The sequence below is a fragment of the Triturus cristatus genome, chromosome 4_1, assembly GCF_964204655.1.
Source record: "Triturus cristatus chromosome 4_1, aTriCri1.1, whole genome shotgun sequence".
NCBI lineage: Eukaryota > Metazoa > Chordata > Amphibia > Caudata > Salamandridae > Triturus > Triturus cristatus.
In genome coordinates this window covers 683,931,473-683,956,158 of record NC_140585.1, presented here as the reverse complement: position 1 = coordinate 683,956,158, position 24,686 = coordinate 683,931,473, and positions in this window count along the sequence as shown.

The window sequence follows — 24,686 nt, the reverse complement described above, 5'->3', positions numbered from 1 at the left end:
TATAGTTAGTGCAGGCAACTATAACTCACGCGACCGCAATCCTCTGCTGATGACATGTGTCTTTATGAAAAAAAATTTGTAATATATGTATAACTAAAATTTAATTGAAGAAGACATGGGCAAATAAGTGTCTAAATACAGTATTGGCATCAGCAGAGGATTGCGGTCGCGTGAGTTATAGTTGCCTGCACTAACTATAACGGGGGAATTTCATTGGTTTTTTATCAGTAAAATGTCCAGCTAACTATAACATGTGTGAAACCTATGGTTTTTTCAGTGAATTTGCAAGGTTTTTTAAATGCTAATTCCTAACTATAACGTGTGTGAAACCTATGGTTTTTTCAGTGAATTTGTACGGTTTTTTAAATGCTAAGTTACTTTACGCCATTCGTGGCGTGCGCGCCCACTTAACGCAGTTTTTTCAGTGAATTTGTACGGTTTTTTAAATGCTAAGTTACTTTACGCCATTCGTGGCGTGCGTGCCCACTTAATGTAGTTCGTTCCGTGCGCGCACGGTGCGCTTCGCGCACCGCGCGCCCACTTTACGCAGTTAGTGCCGTGCAAGCACGGTGGGCACGCGGTGCGCGTAGCCCTTCGGGCCCCATTTGCACACGGGGTGTGGAGAGCGTGGATATTATTATTTTTTTTAGTTTTTTTTACCGTACGCGTACGGTAAGCGTAATCGGCGATTTAAAAAAAAAATAAAAATTGAATTTTTTGCTTTGGGGGTTCTTTGGGGACACCTTCATCAAGGCTAGGTGGTTGGGAGCAGTCTAAGCAGCCCCTTTACATGTTTTTTGCCTTTGTATTTCCTCCCCCCCTCAGAGTGCGAGATAGAAAATGGCGGCCGCCGCTTCCTGGTTTCGACCGATTCGAATGTTTACTAAGATCTAACAGCCAATCAGAATCGCGCTCGCGCACGGCACCGTACGCGTACGGTAAGCTTACCGTAAGCGCACGGTAAGCGCACCGTAAGCTGCCACAGATATATATATTGATTTAAAGGCTATTTTCTCAGGATCTACTGAACAGATTTACACCAAACCTACAAAAGGCACTTCCTTGACCTGTAGACTACCTCTCTGCCAAATTTCAAGTAACTCTGTTCAGCCGTTCGGTCTGTAGCTGTGTCTAAAGGTCCTATGGAAAAATGCATGGGAAAAACGCGTTTTGGGACCCCCCTTTTTTCTCAGCCCCCGCTTGATGAATCCCCCTGAGACTTTCAGGGTAGGAGCGGAGCATAGCGCCCCACCTATTTTGAAAATTTCGCGCGGATTCGTCGACCGGCGCCAAAGTTATTCCAAATAGAATGTTGCGGATTTCCTATGGAAACGTGGTCCTAACTATTACTATCTACTGGCGACCGCCAGTAGATAATATATATATATATATATATATATATATATATATATATATATATATATATTACCTACTGGCGGTCGCCAGTAGGTAGTTATAGTTAGGACCACGTTTCCATAGGAAATCCGCAACATTCTATTTGGAATAACTTTGGCGCTGGTCGACGAATCCTCGCGAAATTTTCAAAATAGGTGGGGCGCTATGCTCCACTCCTACCCTGAAAGTCTCGGGGGGATTCGTCATGCAGGGGCTGAGATAAAAGGGGGGTCCCAAAACGGGTTTTTCCCATGCATTTTTCCATAGGACCTTTATTGTAGTTACTTTATTTGATATATTACAAAAATATCATAAAAGTTTGGTACAATAAATATAAAAACAGTTTTAAAAACCCACTACAACTATATGCTTTGAACCTTATACAATTAAAAGCAGTAAAAAATGGCAATAAATATGCATATACAGTGTAAACAAAGACCCCCATTTGTCAGTACCTTTGGCAATGGTATTCTTTATGGGCAACAGGGATAAGTTTATATCTTAAAATTGTTGCACCTTAAGGAGCTTGCGTCTAATCCTCCAGGCCCAGCCCAGGTATTTAGCAGTCCCACAGATGACACTAGGGACTGATGTGTCATAGATCAAGATACGCAATGCCACCCTGGCAGACCTGGTCCCCATATTTTTACAAACCGGTGTCAACCATCTCGCTCTTGGTTGCCGGTATGCTTTGCATGCAAACAGAAAGTGACCAGTAGACTCCAAGGGCGAGGCACAACCGGGACAGCCTTTCGGACTTACGGGTGCCGTGCTCCATCTAGATTGAAACTCGAAGAGTGGGAGTGTACCATATCTCATCTTGAGATAAAGGGACCTATCTTCAGGAGATTCAATAATGTCAAGAAAGGGTTCCATGCTAGGTGCAGGTTTCACATCCAGGAAATTCAAAGTTAGCTCACCTCCCTGATTTCTTAGGGTATTAGTCATAACCCATTCCCAGTAAGCCTTCTTTATCACAGATTTGGGTAGGGGGAGCTGGGTTACCCAGGCCTCTTCCAGACCTATCTTCTGGAGCTCCTTTTTCAAATTTGATACCCAAGGGATCTTACGCTCAGCTCCAAGTTTTATTAGCTCGTCGAGGGCAGATGCATAGTGGAGGAGTTCAGGGGTTCTCCGGAGCCTTGCCCAGTATAGTAATGGGCGCAGCCTGGCTACATTGCTAATGTTTTGTCTGCCAAGATCATAATGGAGAGGAACTAGAGGGGTAGACAGAGGGAGCGACAGTAAGTCTCTGAAGAACTTATTCTCAGATCTAAGCAGCTCTGTTAGGTTTTCGAACCCCCACAGTTCCGCCCCGTATAGGGCAGCTGGCATTGCCTTCCCCTCATAGACCTTAACTGCCGCAGCAATGGGCCTGGTGTAAGAGAGTCTCTGGTGTTTCGCTATTGCCCCTGAGGCTCTCTTATGGGCAAGAAGCATTTTCGATAGATGGGGAGCCCATTTTAGCTTATTGTTTACCCTGACTCCAAGGTAATCAAAAGCCTCAACTAGCTCAAGAATAGTGTTGTTAAGCTTAATATTATTCCTAAAATTTCTAGAGGGTGATAGTGCCATTAGCTTGGTTTTAGAAGTGTTTATTTTCAAGCCCCTGGTGTCACAAAAATGGGAGAAGCGGGAGAGCAATCTTTGTAGGCCCATAGGGCTTTTAGATATCAACAGAGTGTCGTCAGCAAAGAGCAGGGTGGGTGTTTTTTCCCCGCACAGGGTTGGTGCATCGACCGTGTCCTCTCTCAAGTGGTCTGCCACCCCATTTATAAAGAGAGAGAACAGGGTCGGGGCTAAAACACAGCCCTGGCGTACTCCTTTCTCGACGGTAATCCTCTCTGTGAGCTGTCCCTGATACCCCCATCGGACTTTAGCAAAATTCCCTTCGTGAAGGCGTTTGAGGAGGTCCAAGATTAGGGGGGGGATGCCCAAGTCATACAGGACCTGCCACAGCTGTAATCGTGGGACCAGGTCAAAGGCCGTTTTTAAATCAATAAAAGCCAAATACAGGCTGCCTTTTTCAATAATTACAGATTTCCAATGTATGGTGCAAAATCTGAAGACCTGGTCAATGGTGCCAACCCCCTCCCTGAAACCGGCTTGAAAATGGCTCAGGATACCCTCCTCATCTATCCAGGTCTTGATTCTAGTGAGGAGGACTCTGCCGACCACTTTTTGTAGGACATCGATTAAACTAATCGGTCTGTAGTTGGCAGGGTCCCCCCTATCCCCTTTCTTATAAATGGCCACCACCTCCGCCCCCTTCCAAGAATCCGGGACCGGGCATCCCAAAGCTAAATTATTTAAAATGCGTAGAATGAATTCTGCCCATAGGTCTTTGTCGTGTAGCAAGAGATCGCCAGGGAGGCCATCAGGTCCTGCTGCTTTTCCTGGGGCAATCATATTGATTGCAGAGAGGACCTCTGATAGACCAAACGCGGCCTCTATCTCCAGGGGTACCAAGTTCTCAATTACCGGGGTCAGGTTCTCTGGAGCCATTTTTTCCCCAAAAGAGTAAAGATCAGAGAAGTGCTGGTGCCATTGACTCCCCGTTATATGATTGGGGATTGGGTCAGCTCTTCCCTTGGACCGGACATTAATGAGACTCCAGAAGGGAGTTGAGTCTTTTTGTAAGGCAGCGGCCTTTAAATCCTGCCAATGACTTTCCTCCCACAGTCTCTTTGCCTTCCTGATAGTTTCATAATAAGTTTTTCGGGCTTTAACAATGGCCGGTTGAACCTTATGTTTAATGGCTTCGGATAGAATCTGTCTTTTTTTCCTGCAGTCCTGTGAGAACCAAAGGTTTTCTGATTTGGGGGTAGGGCACTTACGGTCCCCCTTTTCCTCCATCACAAAAAAGTTCCCCACCCTAGTCACTGTTTGGTGATAAACCTCTAAGAAGTGTTGGGGAGAAGGGGCCTGTGAAAGACAACCCCTGGGTATATCCAGGGCTATAGAGCCTTCTTCCACTATCCTTTTTATTTTTCCCAGGTCCAATTCGCGTTTTACCACCCTTGGCCACTTAAGACGCCTATTACAATTAGTCGGGACAACCTCTCTTGCCCCAGGCCTCTGTTTGTTGGAATGCTCGATGGAAGTAGTAACAGACTCACGCTTGAGCTTCATGGACAGGGGGCTGTGATCGCTCTCACACCTGTTGATTACTTCCATGTCGATAAGATCTGGCCAAAGCTCGATACCCAACAGAATGTAGTCAATGCGCGAGGGAGCTCTAGTCCTCGTGAAAGTAGGGGCTCCCTGACCATCTGAGCAAGTTCGTCCATTTGTGGCCCTCAAATTGAACTCCAGTGTTAGTGCATTAAGTTGCAGAGCCCTCTTAGACCATTTCTTTATTGGCGGGAGAGTAAGTTGGGGTATGCCCTGCTTAGAGTCGGCATCTCCAATGCCCAGGATGTCGTCGCTGCTCAGGGGCTCAAAAGTGCAATTAAAGTCCCCGGCAACGACGACATCCACCTTGAAAGTGAATGCTGTTAATTCGGACTCAAGAGCCGAAACAGCAGGGCTTTCCCGTGCTCCAGGGGTCCCCCTAGCATAGATGTTGAATATTTCAAGCGGGGGTTGGTCGTCGACCCCGTTGATGGATAAATGGAGGAGGTCGTGAGATGTAATTACATGCCTCTTGATTGCCCAGTTCAAGTTGATGTTAATCCAAATTAGGAGACCCCCCGATGGGCGTCCTCTTATGGATCTGATTGCGGGGACAAAATGAGTGATAAACCCTGATCTATGCAGGGGTACCAAACTCCAGGTTTCCTGAAAGAGGATAACATCAAACTTGTCGATGAAATCGCTCCAAACAGGATCTGCGAGATTCTTCCCGAGCCCCGCAATGTTCCATGATAAAAAATTGATAACGCTCGAGGGAGCAGGGGTTAGGGGGGTCCTCAAGTCCACCACCTGACTATCTTGGCATCCCTCATTGATTACCAGAGTATCAATTGTTTCACCCAAATCGTTTGAGGACAGGTTGGGGATGGGAATAGTGTTTGAATCCAGCCCCCCAATGAAATGAGATGTGAAAATATGTGCAGGGGAAGTCATGTAGAGATTGGTTAGTCATCCACCTGTCCTAAGCCTGAGTCCTGTCCCCCCCTCTGTTCAGACCATACGGGGAACCTACGAACCTGGATTGAAGAGAGAGCGGGAGGAGATGACCTAAACTCCAGGAGTAATAAATTTTCTGCTAAGACAGGGTCCCCAAACACAATCTCGATACAATCTGTAGAAGCATCCGCCCGTGATAGCCTTTTTGCCCTTGTGATGTCCTCTCTAATGATTGATCTACACCCTCTAACATGTCTCAACCAGTGTATGACTTTGTTGTGAAGAGATACACTGTTTTCAAAGGTGGACCTTGGTGACAATTTTGGAACATGGGACATAAAGACAGAGGAGTTGGCGTGCACAGGTTGGAAATTTGCCGAATTGGCTGGGGAATGGAGTGGTTGGTTGTTATTGCCCTGTCTATGAGATGGAAAGAAACGAGGGGGGCGTCTATTAAAGGTCTTAACTTTCTGTGTGCTTGCTGGGTCTGGGCATCTTGTAATGTCCGCATATGAGTTAATCTGGCCGTTTATTCTAGATGTAATATCCGCATTATGAGCCCCCTCCTGTACATGACCGGCATTAGTTTTGGCAGGAATTGGCTTTGGGGGAGCAGGCTTCATCCTGCAGGGAACTGCCCCAGAAGATGGTAGTGGTAGAGGAGAAATCGGGGGGGGTGCTTGACCTAAACTAAGACTCTCGACCCTCTTGGTAAGGGCCCCCACTAACTCCTCTAATTTCTTAATTCTCTCAAAAAGAGTCGCTAAGGAGTCAGCATCAGATGTAACTGGGGCCTCGGAATCCTCAGCAAGTATTGCGACAGAGCTAGTTACTTGAAATAAATCAGGATCAAGGGGGGCAAACCTGTTAGAGCATAAGATGGATTGGGGGGCACAATGAGGAGTGTCTAAATCTCCTTCTATACCATTCATAGTGCCCACGGTCTGTTTAGATGATATTTGAGGGTCAGAGGAGATTATGTCGGGGGGTGAGATAATACTTTGCTGTTTAATCAAACACTGAGTATGGAACATAGATGGGATCGTGCGAGTAGAGTTAGAAGGTGTTTTAGTTAACTGATCCTCCGCCTGCCCACCAACTAGCGAATCTTCACAGTCATTAACTATCCCCTCAATTCTTGTCAGGACGCAATTCATGGCAGAGTGAATACTTTTCTTCGGTTTTTTACCCTTTTTACTACTGGCCATGGATCCTCCTTCTACAGCTTTCCTTTTACCCATAGTACACGATCCACAACTGGAGGAGTTACCACAAACACAGAGGAAACACACACTAGTTTATGGAAGTCTTAATAGTAATGGAGCGTAAATGTCACAAGCCCCCTCCAAAACTGTAAAGAGCCTTTTAGCGTGGCACAGTACCTCAGATCTCAGTCAATACGATGTCATCAGTGCACTCGAATTTGGGGGGGGGTGGCCCGACCCGACCTCCAACGTCCTCGGACGGCCTTAGACGGCCCGCCCTTTGCCCGGGCTTTGCCCGGGCGCACACCCGCGCGCGTCCCGCGTTGCGGGAGGCGCGAGTTGTTTTAAATCAATGCCCGGTCACAGGGGGCGGTGACGCTGCTGCTGGGCCGGGCGCTCGGACTTCTGGGGCTGGTAGTGTGCTCCGGACGGCTCCTCAGCTTCCCCTGTATCGGCGATGCGTCTTCAGTTATCCAGTATTCCCAGATCAGCAGGTCAGCCGGATATGACCCCAATCGTAGAAAGTAAGGGAGAGTTGCACCTTGCGCAGAGTGACTAGGGAGCCAAATGGCAGGTCTGGTTCATGCCCATGGAGACCCCTTTCCTTCAAGTAGCCTGCCAATGGAGATGCCCGGGCCAATCTCACCCCTGGGAAGAGCACGGTTTCTCCCAGCCGGCCTAGGGCCCATAGGACCTTTAGACACAGCTACAGACCGAACGGCTGAACAGAGTTACCTCAAATTTGGCAGAGAGGTAGTCTACAGGTCAAGGAAGTGCCTTTTGTAGGTTTTGTGTAAATCTGTTCAGTAGATCCTGAGAAAATAGCCTTTAAACCAATATATATATCTGTGGCAGCTTACGGTGCGCTTACCGTGCGCTTACCGTACGCGTACGGTGCCGTGCGCGAGCGCGATTCTGATTGGCTGTTAGATCTTAGTAAACAATCGAATCGGTCGAAACCAGGAAGCGGCGTCCGCCATTTTCTATCTCGCACTCTGAGGGGGTGGAAGAAAAACAAAGACAAAAAACATATAAAGGGGCTGTTTAGACTGCTCCCAACCACTTCGCCTTGATGAAGGTGTCCTCATTGAACCCCCAAGGCCAAAAATTCAACTTAAATTTTTTTCGAAAAATCGCCGATTACGCTTACCGTACGCGTACGGTAAAAAAATTGAAAAAAACAAAAAGATCCATATTCTCCACACCCCGTGTGCAAATTGTGCCCGAAGGGCACCATTTGTGCATTGTATATATGTCAACCATTGCACTTCAAAAAATCAAACATTACCTTTCACAACGAAGCGCATAATATGTCCTCCATGTGCGCACAGTGCGCGAAGCGCATCGTGCGTACATGGCCCATCCAGCGTAACGTGGGCACGCGGTGCGCGTAGCGCACCGCGTGCCAACCCTGCGTGCACGGCACTAACTGCGTAAAGTGGGCGTGCACGCCACGAATGGCGTAAAGTAACTTAGCATTTAAAAAACCGTACAAATTCACTGAAAAAACCATAGGTTTCACACACGTTATAGTTAGGAATTAGCATTTAAAAAACCTTGCAAATTCACTGAAAAAACCATAGGTTTCACACATGTTATAGTTAGCTGGACATTTTACTGATAAAAAACCAATGAAATTCCCCCGTTATAGTTAGTGCAGGCAACTATAACTCACGTGACCGCAATCCTCTGCTGATGCCAATACTGTATTTAGACACTTATTTGCCCATGTCTTCTTCCATTAAATTTTAGCTATACATATATTGCAAATATTTTTTTTCATAAAGACACATATGTCATCAGCAGAGGATTACGGTCACCTGAGTTATAGTTGCCTGCACTAACTATAACGGGGGAATTTCATTGGTTTTTTATCAGTAAAATGTCCAGCTAACTATAACATGTGTGAAACCTATGGTTTTTTCAGTGAATATATATATATACATACATATATATATATGTATATATATATATATTTATCTCCTGGCGGTCGCCAGTAGATAGTTATAGTTAGGACCTATTTTCCATAGGAAATCCGCAACATTCTATTCCCAATAAGTCTGGCGCTGGTTGACAAATCTTCGCAAAATTTTCCAAACTTTTGGCCAGCTCCGCTCCGCTCCTATCCTGAAAGTTTCGTGGTGATTCGTCAAGCGGGGGCTTAGAAAAAAGGGGTCCCAAGACGCATTTTCCCCATGCAATTTCCCATAAGATCTGTTGTCGCAGCTACAGCCCGAACCGCTGAATGGAATTATACCAAATTTGGCAAAGAGGTAGTCCTCAGTTCAGACTCGTGCCTTTTGCATAAATGGTGCGAATCTGTTCAGTAGTTCCTGAGAAAAGTAGGGTAAATAAGTTAGTATTATCTATGGCCGAGGAGGATCCGCGCACCTTACCTGCACCGTAAGCGCATCCTCCCCGAACCGAGTGCGTACCCTGATGATCACGCGCTGAATGCTAATTGGTTTTCGAGTGTCTGTCTACATTCGAAACCAGGAACGGTTGGCGGACATTTTCAGCCTCGGCAGAAGCGAGGCTGAAGAAGCAAGGGGAATAAGTGTGTAAAAGATATAAAGGGGGCAGAATGGAAATACTCTGACCCTCTAGATCTGCTTAGGGGGTCCCAGAAGGACCCCCTGGGGCCCCCTTTCTTCAAAACAAAATAAAACGGCGAAATGCTCGCAGGGTGCGCGCATCCTATCGCGTTGGGTGCACGGATTCTCTCGCGTTGGGTGAGCGGTTCCTAAAGCGTTGGGTGCGCGGATCCAAAAAACATGGAAAAAATATATAAAATAAAGTTTTGAACATATAGTTAAAAAAATATTTTTAAAAATATAAAAAATATGTTTGAAAAACCCATTAAAAACAAATATTATTTTTTAATTTTGAATAGATTTAAATGAAAAAATAGGTTAAAAAAGTAGTGTTAAAAAGAATTTTAAAAAAACCTAATTAATGAAATTGACACTCTGAAACTGAAAAATATAAAAATCTAATGAAAATCATTAAACATGATATCTATAGAGATAAGTTATAGATAGGAATTAGCATTTAAAAAACCTTTGAAATTCACTGAAAAAAACATAGGTTTCATGCACGTTATAGTTAGGAATTGGCATTTAAAAAACCTTAGAAATTCACTGAAAAAACCATAGGTTTCAGGGGCGTTATAGTTAGCTGCACATTTCCCTCATACAAAACCTTAGAAATTCCCCCGTCATAGTTGGTTCAGCTAACTATAACTCGCGCCCCCGCATTGCACTGCTGATGACGTCACATATTACATCACTAATGACATGGTCAGTGACATCACTGATGACATCACTGGTGACATCTCAAATGACATCACTGATGACATCACTGATGACATCATCCAGTGAATGAGTGTTTTTCTGAAAATTAAATATGTTTAATATATATAGGGAAAGGCCTGTTGAAGAATGAGTTGGTGTACTAGTGTGTGAATGGATGATTTTCTAGGTGTGTAACTGACTCTATAAGTGAGTCATTAAATGTATCTTACTGCAGACTAGTGACTAAACTGTGTGAATGTCTGTATGTGTCTGTGTGTTGGTGTAAAAGTGGCTGCATGGTTTTGTGAATAGCTATATGAGAGTCTATATGGGTTATTGATTGGTTGTCTGAGTATCTGCATGGGTGCCTGAGTGTTTGTGTGGGTAGGGTGTGTGTGACTCTGTGCATAGATGTGTGAGTGGGTGATTCTATGGGTGCATGGTTTTAAGAGTGCAACTGTGATGGACTGTATGGTTGGGTGAGTGTATGTATGGGTGTGTTAGTGATTGAATGTATATCTCAGTTGTACATGTGTCAGTAACTACATATGTGAAATGCGGTGTATATGTGTGTAAGAGTATATAACTATCTATATGTGAGAGTGTGATTGCGGGAGTGGCTGTATTGATGAGTGTGTGCTTGTATTAGTACTTGTATAAGAGCGTCAGAATTTGTTAGTATTTTTATGAGTAAGTGAACTTGAGTGTGTTTAACTGTATAGGTGAGTAAATTGGACTGTGTTTAATTATTTGCATGACTGACTAGGTGAGTCAGTACCTCAATGGATGATTGGCGGTGTGTGAGTGTCTATATAGGTGTATAAATTCATATGATAGTCTTGTACGGAGTGACTGTAAGCATGAGTGACTGTACAGGTGAGTGAGTGGAGATGTATGTAGACCTAAGAGTCAATGAGTGGGTATGTAGTTATTGGTATTGGAGTATCTATGGTTTTCAAAATGGCCGTCTGAAATTTTGAGTTGGAGTATCAAAGATTATATTAGGGTGTGAGAAGATGCAATAATTTATCCCATGGATGACATCATCAGTGATGTCATCAGTGATGTCATTTGAGATGTCATCAGTGATGTCATCAGTGATGTCACTGACCATGTCATGAGTGATGTAACATGTGACGTCATCAGCAGTGCATTGCGGGGGCGCGAGTTATAGTTAGCTGAACTAACTATAACAGGGGAATTTCTAGGGTTTTGTATGAGGGAAATGTCCAGCTAACTATAACGCCCCTGAAACCTATGTTTTTTTCAGTGAATTTCTAAGGTTTTTTAAATGCTAATTCCTAACTATAACGCCCCTGAAACCTTTGTTTTTTTCAGTGAATATATATATATGTACACATACATATATATAATCATGGTACATATATGTGGAGTAATATATAGTAAAACTTTGCTTACCTATAGAAACTTACCTTCACGATATTTGTGTCCTCAATATTCCTTATATGATATTTTGGCCCACAATATTTCTGTTTCAGATATTCAATCTAAATACCCACCAGTACAGTGAAGATAAAATAGTTTTTCTGGATGTGGAACTTATCATCAAGGATAGCTGAACTAACTATAACGGGGGAATTTCTAAGGTTTTGTATGAGGGAAATGTGCAGCTAACTATAACGCCCCTGAAACCTATGGTTTTTTCAGTGAATTTCTAAGGTTTTTTAAATGCCAATACCTAACTATAACGCCCCTGAAACCTTTGTTTTTTTCAGTGAATTTCTAAAGTTTTTTAAATGCCAATTCCTAACTATAACGTGCATGAAACCTATAGTTTTTTCAGTGATATATATATATATATATTCCATATGAAACTGTTCGCAGCTAGAAGACACCGCACACAACGTTGAATTAGACCCTACTTTATTCGGCAGACAAACAGCAGAATTAAACGTTCCTTTCAGCGACATCTTGCGCCAACTCTTGCCATACGCGTTTCGGGAAGTGTTCCCTTCTTCATTGGCTTTGGCGTCTCAGGGGAAAGGAAATAGCGTGCCTGATTCTCGCAGATGTTGTTTTATAATCATGCCTTAGTGGGCGTGTACTTGCAATGAATGCTGGATATCGTAGTCCAGGTAAGTGCTTAATTCTTAGTAGAGGCCGCTGTGCCTTCTCCTCCACATTTAAAATCCATTGGGTTGCCGAGGGGAAAAGAGACAGCGTGCTGATTGACTTGCGCCTTACCGAACGGGTTCGTTGTTTCACACTGTGCCTCCATGACAAGGCACATGAACCTGCTATTCAGCAGTGGGGTTGTCTTCATGGTCGGAGCGGACCACTGTATACTCCATATGAAACTGCTCACAGATAGAAGACACAGCACACAATGTTGAATTAGACCCTCGTTTATTCGGCAGACAAACAACAGAATGAAACGTTCCTTTCAGCGAAGACTTGCGCCAACTCTTGCCATACGCGTTTCGGGAAGTGTTCCCTTCTTCATTGGCTTTGGTGTCTCAGGGGAAAAGAAACAGCGTGCCTGATTCTCGCAGATGTTGTTTTATAATCATGCCTTAGTGGGCGTGTACTTGCAATGAATGCTGGATATCGTAGTCCAGGTAAGAGCTTAATTCTTTAGTAGAGGCCACAGTGCCTTCTCCTCCACAATTAAAATCTATCGGGTCGCCGAGGGGAACAGAGACAGCCTGCTGCTTAACTTGCGCCTTACCGAATGGGTTCATTGTTTCACACTGTGCCTCCATGACAAGGGACATGAACCTGCTATTCAGCAGTTGGGATGTCTTCGTGGTCGGAGCGGACCACTGTATACTCCATATGAAACTGCTCACAGATAGAAGACACCGCACACAATGTTAAATTAGACCCTCTTTATTTCAGCAGACAAACAGCAGAATGAAAAGTTCTTTTCAGTGAAGTCTTGCGCCAACTCTTGCCATACACGTTTCTGGAAGTGTTCCCTTCTTCATTGGCTTTGGCATCTCAGGGGAAAAGAAACAGCGTGCCTGATTCTCGCAGATGTTGTTTTATAATCATGCCTTAGTGGGCGTGTACTTGCAATGAATGCTGGATATCGTAGTCCAGGTAAGTGCTTAATTCTTTAGTAGAGACCGCTGTGCCTTCTCCTCCACAATTAAAATCCATCTGGTCGGCGAGTGGAAAAGAGACAGCCTGCTGCTTAACTTGCGCCTTACCGAACGGGTTCGTTGTTTCACACCGTGCCTCCATGACAAGGCACATGAACCTGCTATTCAGCAGTGGGGTTGTATTCGTGGTCAGAGCGGACCACTGTATACTCCAAATGAAACTGCTCGCAGATAGAAGACATCGCACACAACGTTGAATTAGACCCTCCTTTATTCGACAGACAAACAGCAGAATGAAACGTTCCTTTCAGCGAAGTCTTGCGCCAACTCTTGCCATACGCGTTTCGGGAAGTGTTCCCTTCATCATTGGCTTTGGCGTCTCAGGGGAAAGGAAACAGTGTGCCTGATTCTCGCAGACGTTGTTTTATAATCATGCCTTAGTGGGTGTGTACTTGCAATGAATGCTGGATATCGTAGTCCAGGTAAGTGCTTAATTCTTTAGTAGAGGCCGCTGTACCTTACCGAACGGGTTAGTTGTTTCACACTCTGCCTCCATGGAGTATACAGTGGTCCGCGCTGACCACAAAGAAAACCCCATTGCTGAATAGCAGGTTCATGTGCCTTGACATGGTGGCACAGTGTGAAACAACGAACCCGTTCGGTAAGGCGCAAGTTATGCAGCAGGCTGTCTCTTTTCCCCTCGGCAACCCGAAGGATTTTAATAGTGGAGGAGAAGGCACAGTGGCCTCTACTAAAGAATTAAGCACTTACCTGGACTAAGATATACAGCATTCATTATAAGTACACACCCACTAAGGCATGATTATAAAACATCATCTGCGAGAATCAGGCACACTGTTTCCTTTCCCCTGAGACAGCAAAGCCAATGAAGAAGGGAACACTTCCCAAAACGCATATGGCAAGAGTTGGCGCAAGACTTCTCTGAAAGGAATGTTCATTCTGCTATTTGTCTGCCGAATAAAGGAGGGTCTAATTCAACATTGTGTGCGGTGTCTACTATCTGTGAGCAGTTTCATATGGAGTATACAGTGGTCCGCTCTGACCACGAAGACAACCCCACTGCAGAATAGCAGGTCATGTGCCTTGTCATGGAGGCACAGTGTGAAACAACGAACCCGTTCGGTAAGGCGCAAGTTAAGCAGCAGGCTGTCTCTTTTCCCCTCGGTGACCCGATGGATTTTAATTGTGGAGTAGAAGGCACAGCGGCCTCTACTAAAGAGTTAAGCACTTACCTGGACTATGATATCCAGCATTCATTGCACGTACACGCCCACTAAGGGATGATTATAAAACAACACCTGCGAGAATCAGGCACGTTGTTTCCTTTCCCATGAGACGCCAAAGCCAATGAAGAAGGGAACACTTCCTGAAACGCGTATGACAAGAGTTGCACAAGACTTCACTGAAAGGAATGGCTCATTCTGCTGTTTGTCTGCCGAATAAATGAGGGTCTAATTCAACGTTGTGTGCCGTGTCTTCTATCTGCGAGCAGTTTCATATGGAATATACAGTGGTCCGCTCTGACCACGAAGACAACCCCACTGCTGAATAGCAGGTTCATGTGCCTTGTCATGGAGGCACGGTGTGAAACAACGAACCCGTTCGGTAAGGCGCAAGTTAAGCAGCAGGCTGTCTCTTTTCCACTCGCCGACCAGATGGATTTTAATTGTGGATGAGAAGGCACAGCGGTCTCTACTAAAGAATTAAGCACTTAGGCCAACATTCGTACTTCCCTTCGCCTTATCCTTCAAACACAAACTCCCCAAGAGACTTCGTCTCGTGTTTGCACCAGGCACTTTACCAATATCTATAGGTACTGTATTTCTCCATGATTTTATATCTATTTTCAGGAAACTTTTCCATGTTGCTGCTATAACCTTGTCCTTGATTATCATACAAGATAGGAGGTCTTTCATCTCCGTCCTCCCATTATTCCACCTACTCTAACAGTAAATCTCGGATTTCTATCCAATGATGTACTTTTATATTTCCCCTTCTTTGCACTTTTGCACTTTGCGCACTTTTTCCCAACTCCCTATATTATTCAGGGTAAATTCAGTGACTTTACTTTGAGGTTCCAAGATGTATTCATACGTATTATACATCTGCTTGATTTAAAATACATATGCTATATCTCAATATATTTATTGTTTCAACAAATGAAATCAACATTTAAATATAATCATTTTGGGAATAACTGCATTTTCCTAATTTGGTTAATTTGATTCGCACCGTTTTTATATTATGGGCATTTTTCCCTCATTTTTTTCCCCCCCTTTCCTTTGAGGCACTTATTTAGTCATATGTTAGCTCACTTACTCTCTAGTCCATTTAGCATAGTCTCTGCAATACTATTCTTGTACCCAGACGTTTGTATTGTCATCCATACAAATCCAGATCCAGCAGTATTTCACTGATTATGCATGTGGACATTATTTGTATTTGACCTTTTATACAATGTGGGTAACCAAACGTGATTTATTTTTTACAAGTCTGTTAACCCTTTCTTGCTGTATATAATATGTATTTTACATATATCCATGAGCAACAGAAAATTTGACATACATTTGTTAACTATTCATACAATAGCTGCAAGTTGGCTCTGAGGCTATCGTTTGGTATTACTATTGTTTCTATGTCTATGGCTATGTGATCATGTGACGTGGCTACGTATCTGTATTTGCACTTGAAATAGTTCCATGGATTGGCTCCGACATGTCATGTGAACAAGGCTTTTGACGAGCTGAAACGCGTCATGGCGAAGAAGGTGTAAAACTTTATTTTTGAGCACTTACTTTGGGTCTGTGTCCTGTTTTTGTTCAGCGGATTATCGTCACCGGATTGGAAAAGAAGTAATATATATATATATATATATGTATATATATATTCATTCATATATGTTCCCGACAATTCCCTTCACTCCGAAGCAAACAAGGGGTCTCAACGTGGTCACAAAAGGTTCTTTTATTTTGATGCATGGCATGATGCATTTCGGCGAGTATGCCTTCTTCAAATGCCTTTGATGGTGGGTGTCGCTCGTTGACGATATTTGAACATGCTGGCTGAATCCCATTGGTGGGAGTGCAGCTGACCCTCTCCTGGACTGCAATTCCCAGCATGCCTCTTAATTCAACAGGCAAAGTGTCTTTTCGACAGTCCAATGCACCTGATCGCGCGCTGAGTGCTAATTGGCTGTCGAGTGTCTGTCTACATTCGATACCAGGAACTGTTGGTGGCAATTTACTACCTCGGTAGAAGCGAGGCTGAAGAAGCAAGGGGAATAAGTGTGTAAAACATATAAAGGGGGCAGAGTGGAAATACTCTGACCCTCTAGAGGTGCTTAGGGGGTCACAGAAGGACCCCCAGGGGCCCCCTTTTTAAAAAAAGAAAACGACGAAATGTGCGCAGGGTGCGCGCATCCTATTGCGTTGGGTGCACGGATTCTCTCACGTTGGGTGCGCAGATACAAGGAAAACAAAATTGAAATTGTTGGGAGATAAAGATCAAGCTTAAGTGTTTTGTTCTTGAGTGGCTCTAAAAAGTGCCGTTGTGTTCATTGAGAGTTTTTGGTACTTATAAGTAAGTATCTATACAGAGTCTAAAGTTGTTGAGGAAGACACTGTTTCCTTCATCAGTAAAGTGTACTCCATCTCTCCTATACATCTCTTGCATATGAAAGCGCAGATTGTTATTGTAAATGGACCCCATTCTATAGTCTCGGAGAAAAGCAGAAACAGATTTATTCAAATGTTTCCTAGCTTTCTCAATCTGTGGACAATAATGATCGGACCAGTTCCATTTCTGACTTTGGCATATGTTAGAATACACAAAGGCTGTTTTGGGGAAAAGTGAAATCAGTTCTGCAAAGGTGTCCTTCATAAGCATTTCCAGACCTACCCCAGTCAAAGTGCCTAGGTCATTGCCACCACAGTGCACTATTATGAGGTCAGGGTGTTGGCTTTGCATGAAGGATTTCACCAATGGCATCAATTGGTGCCACTGTAACCCTCTCTGTCCAATCCATTTAATGTCTACATTTGGCAAATCTAGGTCTTTGTGAATGCCTTTGTTTTCTGCATACCTTTGGCTCCTGAAAATATAGCTGTGTCCCACAATCCACACTCTAAGCATCTTGAAAGGAGGTCTGGATGCACTCAGATGGTCTCTGTAAATGAAATGGCAGTTTGGAAAGTAAGATGTTTCTAAAATGGTGGCTAAGATGCAATTTTGAAAAAAGACAAGAAATCATTGGTTGTTTCACTTGTTTGACAACCTTCTGCACTGAAAGGGAGGGTGTATATTTCTGTTTTTTAAACGCATGATTCTTATTGGTTAACAAAAAATGATTGTAAGGGACATTATATATGATAAGCTGATATGTTGAAAAGTCAAGCACACTTGCTGTCTTGATTAGCAACATTGTGTGCTGAACTTGTGACCTGTGTGCTCAGTACAGTGTTCTATGTCCTGTTTCTATGGTAATGGGCAGAACGCAGATTGGGGAAGGGTTCAAATTTATGTCATTTGGAAAGGGTTGAAATGTTTAACCAATAGAAATGTGTGTTTGCTTTTGAATTTATGTGAGAAGGATTGTGATTTGATGTTTACATGTATATGTGAGGAAAATGAGAGGGAAACGTTGCCATTCTTTGGTTCTGCTGACAGGTGCACAGTGCAGAGATTCTGTATAAGAAAATCTGGTGTGTGACTGATATCTGGTGTGTGACGGATATACTTCTACACTAAAATGTAGTACTCCTTCTAGATGAAGAAATGTGTTTTGGTATAGTGCAAGGGATAGTGTTGCTTGTCTAGAATCACACAGTGAGTCTGTGTGCATTTGGGAACCACTGTGAGAGAAGCATTTGGCAACATCGTGTATTTGCTGACAGATAACTGTTTTAAAACCTGTCTTGTTGTCAAGTTTTAGTAGCATTAGAAGGCAGTTTTTGCTTATGCTTTGATTAAATGAGTCAGGCTTTGACTCTAAAGTGCAGTTCTGAAATATGTAGTTTGTGTGCATTCCCCTTACCTCTTCCACTGTAGTGAATGAGTTTTGGTAAACTCCTAGGGATAGTGGTGCTTGTCTAGAATTACACTGTGAGTGTGTGTGCTTTTGGGAACCACTGTGAGAGAAGCATTTGGTAACATCATGTATTTTCTGACAGATAACTCTTTCAAAACCGGTCATGTCAAGTTTTAGTAGCATTAGAAGCCAGTCTTTGCTTATGCATTGAGAAAATGAGTCATGCTTTGACACTAATGTGTTGTACTTTAATATGTAGATTGTGTGTAGTCTCCTTATCCCTTGCACAGTAGTGAATGAGCTTTGGTAAGCTGCTAGGGATAGTGTTGTTTGTCTAGAATCACACTGTGAGTCTGTGTGCATTTGGGAACCACTGTGAGACAAGCTTTTGGTAACATCGTGTATTTGCTGACAGATAACTGTTTTGAAACCTGTCTTGTTGTCAAGTTTAGGTAGCATTAGAAGGCAGTTTTTGCTTATGCTTTGATTAAATGAGTCAGGCTTTGACACAAAAGTGCAGTCCTGAAATGTGTAGATTGTGTGCAGTTTCCTTACCACTTCCACTGTAGTGAATGAGTTTCGGTAAACTCCTAGGGATAGTGGTGCTTGTCTAGAATCACAATGTAGAGTGTGTGCATTTGGGAACCACTGTGAGAGAAGCTTTTGGTAACATCGTGTATTTTCTGACAGATAACTCTTTTAAAATCTGTCATGTTGTCAAGTTTTAGTAGCATTAGAAGCCAGTCTTTGCTTATGCGTTGGTTAAATGAGTTAGGCTTTGACACAAAAGTGCAGTCCTGAAATATGTAGATTGTGTGCAGTTCCCTTACCACTTCCACAGTAGTGAATGAGTTTTGGTAAACTCCTAGGGATAGTGGTTGTTGTCTAGAATCACACTGTGAGTCTGTGTGCATTTGGGAACCACTGTGAGAGAAGCATTTGGTAACATTGTGTATTTGCTGACAGATAACTGTTTTAAAACCTGTCGTGCTGTCAAGTTTTAGTATCATTAGAAGCCAGTCTTTTGTTATGCATTGATAAAATGAGTCATGCTTTTACACTAATGTGCTGTACTTTAATATGTAGATTGTGTGTAGTCTCCTCATCCCTTGCACAGTAGTGAATGAGTTTTGGTAAGCTGCTAGGGATAGTGTTGCTTGTCTAGAATCACACTGTGAGTTTGTGTGCATTTGGGAACCACTGTGAGAGAAGTATTTGGTAACATCGTGTATTTGCTGACAGATAACTGTCTTAAAACCTGTCATGTTGTCAAGTTTTAGTAGCATTAGAAGGCAGTCTTTGCTTATGCTTTGATTAAATGAGTCAGGGTTTGACACAAAAGTGCAGTCCTTTGATATGTAGATTGTGTGTAGTCTCCTTACCCCTTGCACAGTAGTGAATGAGTTTTGGTAAGCTGCTAGGGATAGTGTTGTTTGTCTAGAATCACACTGTGAGTCGGTGTGCATTTGGCAACCACTGTGAGAAAAGCATTTGGTAACTTCGTGTATTTGCTGACAGATAACTGTTTTAAAACCTGTCATGTTGTCAAGTTTTAGTAGCAATAGAAGACAGTTATGGCTTATGCTTTGATTAAATGAGTCAGTCATTGACACTAAAGTGCAGTCCTGAAATATGTAGATTGTGTGCAGTTCCCTTACCACTTCCACTGTAGTGAATGAGTTTTGGTAAACTCCTAGGGTTAGTGGTGCATGTCTAGAATCACACTGTGAGTGTGTGTGCATTTGGGAACCACTGTGAGAGAAGCATTTGGTAACATTGTGTATTTTCTGACAGATCACTCTTTCAAAACCGGTCATGTTGTCAAGTTTTAGTAGCATTAGAAGCTAGTCTTTGCTTATGCATTGATAAAATGAGTCATGGTTTGACACTATGGTGCAGTGCCATGTACTATTCTCTTCACTGTGCCAGAACTGAAAATGTTAATGTTTTACCCAGCCACTGTCCTAGCAGTAGTCTGATGATTTAGTCAGTTTCTAAGTACTTATGTTGTGAACCATACATTACCACATAGACTGCTTCAAATGTCTATGCAGTATGCATGCAGTCTTCTAACATACTATACACTTGTCTTTCACACCTTCAATTCCCTAGTCAGTATCCATATACTTCAAGGAAACACCCTGTCACTCCCTTTGCACTCCTCTAGTGACCCATTCAGCACCATGTACTAATCCATTCACTGTGCCAAAAGCCAACCACTTATAAATCCACCCAGGCACTCTCCTTGCTGTACTCTAATCATTCAGTCAGTACCCAAGTACTCATGCAGTGAGCCAGGCCTAATCACATAGACTGCTTCAAACGCCTATTCACTATGCATGCAGTCCTCTAACCACCTACACAGTTGTTTTTCACACCTTCAATTCCCTAGTCAGTATCCATATACTTCAAGGAAACACCCTGTCACTCCCTTTGCACTCCTCTAGTGACCCATTCAGCACCATGTACTAATCCATTCACTGTGCCAAAACCCAAACACTTATAAATTCACCAAGACACTCTCCTTGCAGTACTATAATAATTCAGTCAGTGCCTAAGTATTCATACACTGAGCCAGGCCTTAGCACATGGACTGCTTCAAACCCCTATCCACTATGCATGCAGTCTTCTAACCACCTAGACACTTGTCTTTCACACTCTCAATTCCCTAGTCAGTATCCATACAGTCCAGCAAACATCCTGTCACTCCCTTTGCACTCCTCTAGTGACCCATTCAGTACCATGTACTAATCCATTCCCTGCGCCAAAAGCCTACCACTTATAAATTCACCCAGGCACTCTCCTTGCTGTACTCTAATCATTCAGTCAGTACCCAAGTACTTATGCAGTGAGCCAGGCCTTAGCACATGGACTGCTTCAAATGCCTATCCAGTATGCATGCAGTTCTCTAATCACCTACACAGTTGTCTTTCACACCTTCAATTCTCCAGTTAGTATTCATACACTTCTAGCAAATACCCTGTTACTCACCCAGTGTGTCTCCTTATAGTACTGTAATCATTCAGTCAGTTAGCATGTACTCTTTTAGTGAGGTAGGCTTTAGGGCATGAACTGCTTCAAAGCAGTATGCACTATGCATGTAGTGTTTTAACCATCGTCACACTTGTGGTTCAGGGCTATAGTTTCCTATTCAGTTTTTATATAAAATGCATTTGTACAGTAATGGAATAGTATAAATTTGAAAGTTATTAATATACATTAATTTGTGATTCTTTTTTACAGATACTGTTTTTCAATGTTAAAATAGAGAAATCATGCCAGAAAAAAAAAGAAAAAGAAAAGAACAGAGACAGGAGGATTATTTGGAGAAACATCAACCACAAGTATTGAATGTACAAGATAATGTGGCTAAAAGGAAAAAATCTTTTGGTAAGATCACGAAGCAATTTATTAAAAATGTTTGTAGGAGCAAACAGAATGTAGATAATGCTGGAACTACTGAGAATTCTTCAAGTAAGAAAAAAATTCAAAATAAGAGGAAAAGTAAAAAAGCAAATGGTCAGTCAAAAGAGATAAAGTATGGTAAAAGAAGGCAAAATCAATATAAGGAATTACACAAAAATTTTTTTACAAGAGAGTAGTGCATAATTTGCTGAAAGATGTGAAGAAATATTAAAAGAGAGCTTTATTTTATAAAAAGAAGAAGCATATTGAAAACATTGTGGAAAAGGCTTTTGAAGTAAAAAGGAAACTGTTTATTTTAGTGTTAAACAGAATTCGATCACTAGATAAACCAATACATGTAATGAAGGCCAAAAGTAGGAGGAAAAGAGTTATTAATAAAAAAAAGTTTGTGGTGTTTTTTTGGGAGAATGGAAACACAGTTCCAGTTCCGAGCCTTTTTTTAATGAAGAGAGTTATTCACTGAGCGAAAAATTATTGTATGCAGTTGACACCAGTGGTAGAGGTTATGAGGTTAGCGACGGTTGTCCAATTGAGAAAGAGAAAATGGTTGAAAGAAATGCAGAAGTGATAGCTGATGAAGTTTTAGGGAGATGTGCTAAAAACCCTGTGTACACTTGGGATTGCAGTAGTGTTTGCAGTGTACGACAGGAATATATTGAAAAATTATGTATTTTTTTACGAGCCTATACTAAAAAAAGTGTAAAACAAAAGATTAAGCTGTTGCAAGGACTAGACCCTTGCCGAGTGAGAAAACATACTGGTTTGCAAGGTCATTCTCTGGCTTTTCTTTCTAGGAAAGTTTGTCAAAGTGTTTTTCACCAGTTCAGAATGCTGGCAGTACATCATACTCAAATGCGGAAGTTAGTCAGAAGGTTGTATTATGCAAAAAGTCCAGCACTAAAAGTTAAGTGAGTTGAACAGTGCTCTTTTGTGTGGGTCAGTATCAGATGTGAAGCAGGTCTGTGATGATATTGAGTTTTGTTACTTTGGTCCTCAGCAAGAGAGTGAAGAAACTGACACATTAGTAGAACAAAATGTTGAAGACAATGTACAACCCGTAATTACAGAAAAATTTGAGGATGAAATCACAAAGTTTAAGGTAATTTCAGGTGAAAGACCAAATGTATCTTGCATTTGTTGTCGGCGAAGTCACTATAAAAATCAGACTAGGGGTGTCAATCTGTATTTAAAAAGTGAAATAGAAGATAATGATAAGTGGATGGAAGTTGCAACTTATTTGCTGGTAGAGGATTGTTTTGATTTGGGATGTGAGCAGCGTATTTGCATATATTGTTATAACAAATTAGATGAGAATAAAATGCCTGCTAGAGCTGTTCACAATAATCTAGAGTTGGTTGCTATTCCACCAGAGCTGATAGATTTAAATACGTATGAGTCTATTCTCATACAATGTGTTCACCCTTTTCAGGCTATTGTTCGTATGGAGCCCAAAACAGGTAAATTACCTCCATCAGAGTTGCAAAGAGGATTGAAAGGAAGAGTTGTGTATTTACCATTAGATTTAAGGAAAAATATTGAAACTATTGGTGTAGACCATGCAGAAAATGAGCCACTAGTCATTCTAGTTAATGGTGTTCCTACTAAGAATAAGAAAATTTGGCAAGAGTTAGTGGTTTTTAGAAAAGTGCAAAAAGCATCATTGTATCTGTTAAAAAATAATGAGTACTATAGAAATGTGTTTGTAGGAGAAGAAGAAATAGATTTAGCAGAAGATACTGAAACATTAACTGGACAAATAGAAAAAGTGGACATGTTCAGATGTGAAGAAATCTATGAACATTACAGTGTACATCCACTTCATTCCAAAGAGGTGATGGGGAATACAATTGAGTTGATTCAAATGAAAAAAGCAACAGGAAGTCCCATGAGTGTATGGGAAGAGAGCTTGGAAGCTCGTTGTTTGCCGCAATTGTTTCCAACAGGAAAAGGTGGACGATATGATAAACGTCCTGTGCAGATTCCTGCATCTGAATATCGGACAATAAGATTATATGCAGAAGATCCAAGATTTCGACAATGTATCCCTTATATGTTTCATCTTCTGTTTGAAAGTGACTTGTCTGGACTTTCATATGCAGTAAATCACATTTTAAAAACTGGAATGTATCTTCAAAATGTAACTGCAAAGGATTTTATGGATAAAGTGCATCAGAGAGATGATCATTTAGAATCTCAGTTGATTAATCTGATGGCATGTCAGCGTGGGACTAATGAATATTGGTACCGTCGACATGGAGAACTGAAATGTATGCTACGGAACTTGGGAACTCCTACATGGTTCGTTACACTAAGCTGTGCTGAGTATGCTTGGGATGATTTACTTGAATTTTTTCGAGAGGCAAATTCCAATATAAAAAATATTGAATACAAGACACCTGGAGAATTGTGCTCTTTGGATCCTGTCAATGTATGCAGATATTTCAATCATAGATTTGAAGCTATGATGTCTTTCATCTGCAATAAAAAGAATCCTCCTCTTGGAGAAGTTGTGGATTTCTTTTGGAGAAAGGAATATCAAGCAAGAGGTGCTCCTCACATACATATGTTGTTATGGGTCAAGGTCGCCCCCAAATTTGGAACAGATTCAGATGAAACTGTTTTGTCTTTCATTGAAGATTATGCTACATGTGCTCTTCCAATTAGCAGAGAAGACAAAAACTTAAAACAACAAGTCTTACGATTTCAAAGCCACAGGTGTGGAAAATACTGTCGATGAAAGTACAAGTCAAAGGATAAGTTCTATACCAAATGTCGTTTTGGATTTCCACATCCTGTATTATCCAAAGGAAGAGTGAACAGTTTTATGTCATCTATACGACATACCATCACAAGAAAGTCTCCGAAAAACACCTACAACTTAAGAAGAAGCGAAGAATCAAAATACATAAATGACTACAATCCAGTTACTTTATCCATGTGGAACGCAAAAATGGATATTCAGTATGTTGCGGACAATTCCATTGCTGTTGCTCGATATGTAACGTCTTACATTACTAAATCAGAAAAGACTGAATTGAAAGAAATGTGGGAAGAGATTTCTCACGAGAAGACTCTAAGTAAGAAATTATACAGTTTAAGTTTGAAGATGTTATCGCATCGTGAAATTGGAGCATATGAAAGTTCAGATCGGTTATCATCTGCAAGTCTACATTCCAAAAGTAGA